The following is a 7,495-nucleotide window of genomic DNA, read 5'->3' as shown; positions in this document are numbered from 1 at the left end:
TCTGCAAGACACAAACAAACAAAAACACACTTTCTTCTATGTACTGTATGTGTAGCAATAGACTATGCAGTGTTGATAGCAAGTAACTTAGTTTAATGACTCACGTTCTCTACAACATACACGTGTCTCCATGAAGTCTTGCTCTACCACATTATGTGGCACGGTAAACTGAATACTAACCAGTACTGCCTCCTAGCGGTCATACATGTAATAACATCTGATCATAACATCCCCCTTTTTCTAAGACAAAATGTATTAACATGATTTATCACATTAGCTGTGTCAGTTATTTTAACAACTTCTTATTCAGTCTAACCCTGACACATACTGTATGTGCAGTGTGAACAATTTCAGATTGCATAGGCTATCTCAAATCCAAGCCAATACTATTTATAACACATTCACAACAATCAATATAAATTTTGTTCAACATCTTTAACATGCTTATTGACTTTTCTTTGCTTATAAGTTCAGTCTATCAGGCCTTTTGATTTCTCTTGTGGACCTTCTTAACTCAGGTTCATTTGGAGTAGGTGTGTTACAGTCAGCGTTATAGTCCATAACAGGGGTGGGTATTACCTGAGATTCATCCCAAGTTACACTGAGCACACCAACAGTCCCTTGAGGAGTCTTTAACAGACTGCGACGATTGCGTCTGAGGATTTGTCCATCATCAGTTCTCACCGTGTACGATCGTGGAGCAACTTCTTGCAGGACCGATGCTTTTGTACTCCATCCATCAGTATCCTCAATCCTGACTGTGTTGTTGGTAGTCAGTGGAGGAAGACGCTTGGTTGTTTTGTCATAGAATGACTTTTGCATCATCTTCTGTTGTCGTAGCTTATGTTCAATCTTTGAGGGATTCTTTTGCTTTATTTTGTTGTTTGAATGACTCGGCAAGGTTGTTCGTAGCTTCCTCTTCATCAGCAGTTCAGCTGGTGATAGGCCGCACTGAAGAGGTGATGCTCTGTAGCTCAGTAAAGCCAGATACGGGTCCGAGTCACTGTCAGCTGCCTTCTTTAGGAGTTGCTTGAGAATGTGAACTCCTTTTCTCGCTTGCCCGTTTGACTGTGCATAATGTAGGCTTGACGTCACATGCTGGAAATCATATTGCACTGCAAACTTCTGCCATTCTTTGCTGCTGAAGCATGGGCGAAGATAGATTTAGCATGTGTTATTACAAAAGTTGACGTTAAGCTTGCTAGTAGCGCCATATCAGGGAAGTTTGAGTAGTAATCCACTACCACTAAATAGTCTTTACCTCTGAGATGAAACAAGTTCATTCCTACTTTTTTGCCATGGTGCGGTTCGCACCTCAGCAACCACCATAGGCTCTTTGCTCTGCTTGTTCCTGTGTTTCTGGCATGTTTCACATTTATTTATGAGTCTTTCAATGTCTTTGTTCAGTAAGGACCAGAAAACCCACTCTCTTGCCCTCCTTTTGCACTTTTTGATGCCGAGATGGCCTTCGTGTATCCTGTGCAAAATGTCCATTCTCAAAGCCTGTGGAATAACAATCCTGCCCTTTTTCAACAGCAGTCCATCCACAGTTATTTATCTTTATCTGTGCTGTAAAGTTCAAATTTGAATGACAATAAAAAGGAAGTCTAAGTCTAAGTACTGAGCTCACCTCTGATGTGGTAAAATCGTGGACATGAACCAGCCGGCCATCCCTCATCCATGTTCCTCATGACATGCTGTAGCTCAGCATCCGTTGCCTTAGCCACAGCTATTTGTCTTGACTTTGTGTCTGACACAGGCAGTGTAGCAAACACCATGTTTACATGACACTGTATGTCCTCGTCTGTTGCACTCACACTGTCACCTGTAGTTGTTCTGGATAGGGCATCAGCAAGGACTAGGTGTTTACCTGGAGTATATATCAGTTCAAAATCATACCTTTGCATCTTCATTATTAACCGTTGAATCCGCGGTGACATTTCATTCAGATTATTTTTTGATGATGGCAACCAGCGGTCGGTGATCAGTTTCAACTGTGAAGGACGGCAGGCCATACACATAGCTATGAAACCGCTCCAAACCATATGCCAGTCCCAAACATTCTTTTTCGATCTGAGCGTATCGACATTCAGATTTTGTCATAGCTCGAGATGCATAGGCTACCGGTTTCCAGTGCTCAGCCTCAGCCTGGAATAGAATGGCACCAATACCATCTTTGGAAGCATCTGTTGACACTTTTATCCTCTTTGTGTGGTCATAAAATGACAACACAGGTGTGTAGTCAGTGTGTTCTTGAGTTTTTGCCACTCATGCTCATGTTTCACTGTCCATTTAAAGGCCTACTGAAAGCCACTACTACCGACCACGCAGTCTGATAGTTTATATATCAATGATGAAATCTTAACATTGCAACACATGCCAATACGGCCGGGTTAACTTATAATGTGACATTTTAAAATTCCCGGGAAATATCCGGCTGAAACATCGCGGTATGATGACGTATGCGCGTGACGAAGTCCGAGTAACGGAAGTTATGGTACCCTGTAGAATCCTATACAAAAAGCTCTGTTTTCATTTCATAATTCCACAGTATTCTGGACATCTTTTGCAATTTTTTTAATGAACAATGAAGGCTGCAAAGAAGACAGTTGTAGGTGGGATCAGTGTATTAGCAGCGGACTACAGCAACACAACCAGGAGGACTTTGTTGGAGCGCTAGCCGCGCTAGCCGCGCTAGCCGCGCTAGCCGGCGACTTCACCTTGACTTCCTACGTCTCCGGGCCGCCAAACGCATCGGGTGAAGTCCTTCGTCCTTCTGCCGATTGCTGGAACGCAGGTGAGCACGGGTGTTGATGAGCAAATGAGGGCTGGCTGGCGTAGGTGGAGAGCTAATGTTTTTAGCATAGCTCTGTGCAGTCCGGTTGCTAAGTTAGCTTCAATGGCGTCGTTAGCACAGCATTGTTAACCTTCGCCAGCCTGGAAAGCATTAACCGTGTATTTACATGTCCACGGTTTAATAGTATTGTTGATTTTCTATCTATACTTCCAGTCAGGGGTTTATTTATTTTGTTTCTATATGCAGTTAAAGCAAGATGCTATCACGTTAGCTCGTAGCTAAAGCATTTCGCCGATGTATTGTCGTGGAGATAAAAGGCACTGAATGTCCATTTCGCGTTCTCGACTCTCATTTTCAAGAGGATATAGTATCCGAGGTGGTTTAAAATACAAATCTGTGATCTACAATAGAAAAAGGAGAGTGTGGAATCCAATGAGCCAGCTTGTACCTAAGTTACGGTCAGAGCGAAAAAAGATACGTCCATTGCGGCCTCTCAAGTCATTCACTGTAACGTTCCTCATCTACGAATCTTTCATCCTCGCTCAAATTAATGGGGTAATCATCACTTTCTCGGTCCGAATCTCTCTCGCTCCATTGTAAACAACGGGGAATTGTGAGGAATACTAGCTCCTGTGACGTCACGCTACTTCCGGTACAGGCAAGGCTTTTTTTTTTATCAGCGAGCAAAAGTTGCGAACTTTATCGTCGATTTTCTCTACTAAATCCTTTCAGCAAAAATATGGCAATATCGCGAAATGATCAAGTATGACACATAGAATGGATCTGCTATTCCCGTTTAAATAAAAAAAAATCATTTCAGTAGGCCTTTAAACTCATAGTCCCTCTGCAGAAGCTCTCATATGCAAGAAGTCTTTGCTGCCTGATTGGGAATGAATTTACCTATAAAATTGACCATCTCCATGATGCGTAGCACACCGTTTTTTTCTGTGGGCCTTGGCATGTTCTGTATTGCACATATTTTTTCTTAATCTTGTTGGACACCACATGCAGACAGCTTGTCTCCAAGGAAAATAATCTCTTGAACACCAAACTCACATTTACTCTTGTTGAGTTTTAGTCCATACTTTTGTATGCGTTGCATAACTCTGTTCAGTCTCTCATTGTGCTCTTGGGCTGTGGATCCCCATATGATGATGTCATCAATATAGACTCGAACTCCATCCAAGCCCTCGATGATCTTGCTCCATCGCTCTGTGAAATATTTCAGGTGCTGACTTTATTCCAAAAGGCAGTGCGAATTAAAGGTACAGTACTTTGTGCTGCTTTCACTCAGTTTCAGCTGCCAGAAGCCTTGTGAGGCGTCAAGCTTTGTGAAGTAGCTGGCACCTGACATTTCACTGATGATCTCTTCTCGTGTAGGTATTTGATAGTGTTCACGCTTTATGCTCTCATTTAGATCTTTAGAGTCCATATATATTCTCAACTCACCCTTGTTTTTCTTTGTGATGACCATTGAGTTGACCTAGTCTGTAGGCTCATTAACCTTTTTGATCGCCCCCAGCATGATCATTCTGTCGAGTTCTTTCTTTAGGCTGTCTTTCAGTGGGGCTGGAACTCTGCGTGCTGCATGCACAACTGGTTGGGCATCTTCTTTCAACTGTATTTTATATGTGAAAGGCAAAACACCAAAACCCTTGAAAACATCTGAACATTTCTGAACAATTGTTTCCATAGAGTCATTTGTTGGGATAATGCTATACACTCTTTTCACAAGTGCCAGTTCTTCACAGAAGTGATTCACGTCGCTCATTCACAACAAAGAAGCATAGGTGGTGCACTTTTCCTTTAACTGTGACACTCAACCTGCATGTGCCCAAACATTTAATTGTGATGTAAAGGCAATGAAAAATAAGCCACAATGTAGTCTTTCAGTCCAGATTATTAACCTTTTTTGAGCCAAGGCACATTTTTTTTCATAAAAAAAAATACGGAGGCACACCACCAGCAGAAAAGGTTAAAAAATAAAACTCCACCAGGTTGTCGTGCCTTATTTTGAGTTTGTTGTTGTTTCCTGTGTGTCGTGCTTTAGTTCCTGTATTGCGCTGTTATTTTGGTGACCCTTCCTGTTTTGTTGTTTTTTTCCTGTAGCAGCTTCACGCCTTCCTTTGAGTGTTATTGCCCGCACCTGCTTTGTTTTCGCAATCAAGACTATTTAAGTTGTGCGTATGATATCCTTCTTTGTGGGGACATTGTTGATTGTCATGTCACGTACGGATGTGCTTTGTGGACGCCGTCTTTGCTCCACATGCTGTAAGTCTTTGCTGTCGTCCAGCATTCTGTATTTGTTGACTTTGTATCCAGTTCAGTTTTACTTTTGTTTTACATAGCCATCCCTATGCTTCAGTGCCTTTTCCTAGCGGGACTTGCCTTTTGTTAATTTTTGGTTTAAGCGTTACATACCTTTTTACCTCCCGCTGTGCTCTGTATATCGGGATCACGACAAACCATCCTCGACGCGTTCCGACTTCTACAAAGCAATGCCTACAACCTGCTGCCACCTACTGATATGGAGTATTACAAGATTACCCTGCCAAGCTCTAAACAGCACAGGAACTAGTCAACGGCACATTATTATAGTTATTGAATCTCAAAAAATATTTTTTGAACCAATTAGCTGAAGTTGCATAATTTCCCACGGCACACCAGCGGTTGAAAATCACTGCTTTACAACATACATGTGTCGTCATGCAGTCTTGCTCTACCACATCATGTGGCACGGTAAGCTGAATACTAACCAGTACTGCCCCCTAGCGGTCAAACATGTAATAACATCTGATCAACAGACTCGATGAATAATTTAGCTTAGTAATGGTAGCTGAATATATTATTTGTGGCATTTGCCCAAAACAGGAAAGAGGAACTTTTTCTGTTACTTGACGACACGACAAACAGTACAGACACTTTGTTAAATGTGACAAAATACTCGCGTTACCTCAAAACCACGACATGATGAAAATCAAAACACACCCAAGGAGCCTAACAGAGTTGTTGTCCAAAGGCCCCGTCTATGATAAGCAGTCCTGAAGACAGCCAGAAATTACATGGAAGAACTTTTGATAGTTTGATGTACGCACTTCTGTCAGCTCTACTGCGCCTGATGCAAAATAAGTCCATCTACCTTCCCCCCAAGAAGAGTTACATTTTCTCCAGCTGTGGTTCATTACCACAAACACTTTTCAGATGACAATTTCATGGACGGACTACTCTCAACAAAACAGGCACATCGATTGCGTTTTAAGAAGCACTTTTATTGATATTGTTTGGTACTTGTTTATTTTACTCATTTATTTAGGTGTTATTTATGTTGTTAGAAAATGCTATTTCATTTGAATATTTGTGTCATACCCTCGTGAAAGTTGTCTTTTCAAATTTGGGACTTTGTTTAATTTCAGTCACATTGGTTAACGGCACACAACAGGCTTTCGTACAAATACAGTGATACATAGATTATCATGAAGTCCTTTCCAATACCTCGTCTAGGGCTGGACAATTATGACAAAACATAATAATCACAATTATTTTGAGGGATTTTGGAATCACGATAAATAACTTTTTTTTTTATTAATTTCAAAACGTAAAAACAGCACCACAGAAACTCAATTTTAAATATAATCTAAAAAAACAACCAGATATACATCAGCATAAAATAAATAACACGTAAAATAAAAATTATAGTAACAATAAATAAAAACGACTATTGCAATATGAAAAACAAATCCAATTCAGGTTTTCCGTTTATATTTTTCTGATTTCCGTTTCTTGAATATTCGTGTCACACCCTCGTGAAAGTTGTCTTTTTCGAATTTGGGGCTTTGTTTAATTTCAGGCACATTTTTAACATAAACTATCTGTTATTAAAACATATCATACCATACCACCACCAAAGGAATTCAATATATTTTTTTAGAAAAACAAGAAGATAAAAACTAGGAAGAAATACAAATGTTTAAAGGGGCTCAGATGTTTGTAACATGCTCTCAGTTACATTTGTCAAACCAAAAATATAACAAAAACACTACCAGCTATCTTATTTTACCATTAGTGTTTGAACAAAGCATACATTTTTTATTTTCTTGTTCTTTATTACCTCCAATCCTCTGCACGTTGATGTAGACATGTGGTCCAGTCTTCTCTTCACATATCTTACTCTTCCCCAACATCTCTTCTTTCACATCATTATTGTCTTTACACAAGCGCTTGTTTTGCTCTTCCACTTTCTTCATTTGACTTTTGCATTCTTTCATCTCCTCTGATGTGAACTCCACTGCCTTCTTCAAGCTAACAATCATGGCGGCTCTTTCTTTACATTCTTCAACAAGGTCGGCTCATTTCGATTTTAAAGGCTTGAAATAGCTTTCAAATGACAAAACTTCAAGTCACTCACCTTCATCTTTCGTCTTTATCTCCGTTGGTGATTTACTGGAAGTTGGTGGCGCTGATTCTCTTTCATGTTCTCTTTTAGCGGACGTCGCCATCTTAGCATAGCAGTAGTCGTCCATCTTCTATCACGTCTTCAATCTTCACTTCAGATATCGCTCCAAACTCAATGCACGTTTCGTGGCTTTGGAAAATGCGAATTGAGATATGTGTTGCTATATTTGCTGTGAATCATATGACTTTAAGATCGTGAATTCGAAAAATCTCCGAACAACCATAGCATGCAGTCTTCGTCTTTTT

This window comes from Entelurus aequoreus, linkage group LG17, assembly GCF_033978785.1.
Source record: "Entelurus aequoreus isolate RoL-2023_Sb linkage group LG17, RoL_Eaeq_v1.1, whole genome shotgun sequence".
Taxonomy (NCBI): Eukaryota; Metazoa; Chordata; class Actinopteri; order Syngnathiformes; family Syngnathidae; genus Entelurus; species Entelurus aequoreus.
This window is presented reverse-complemented; position numbering follows the sequence as displayed.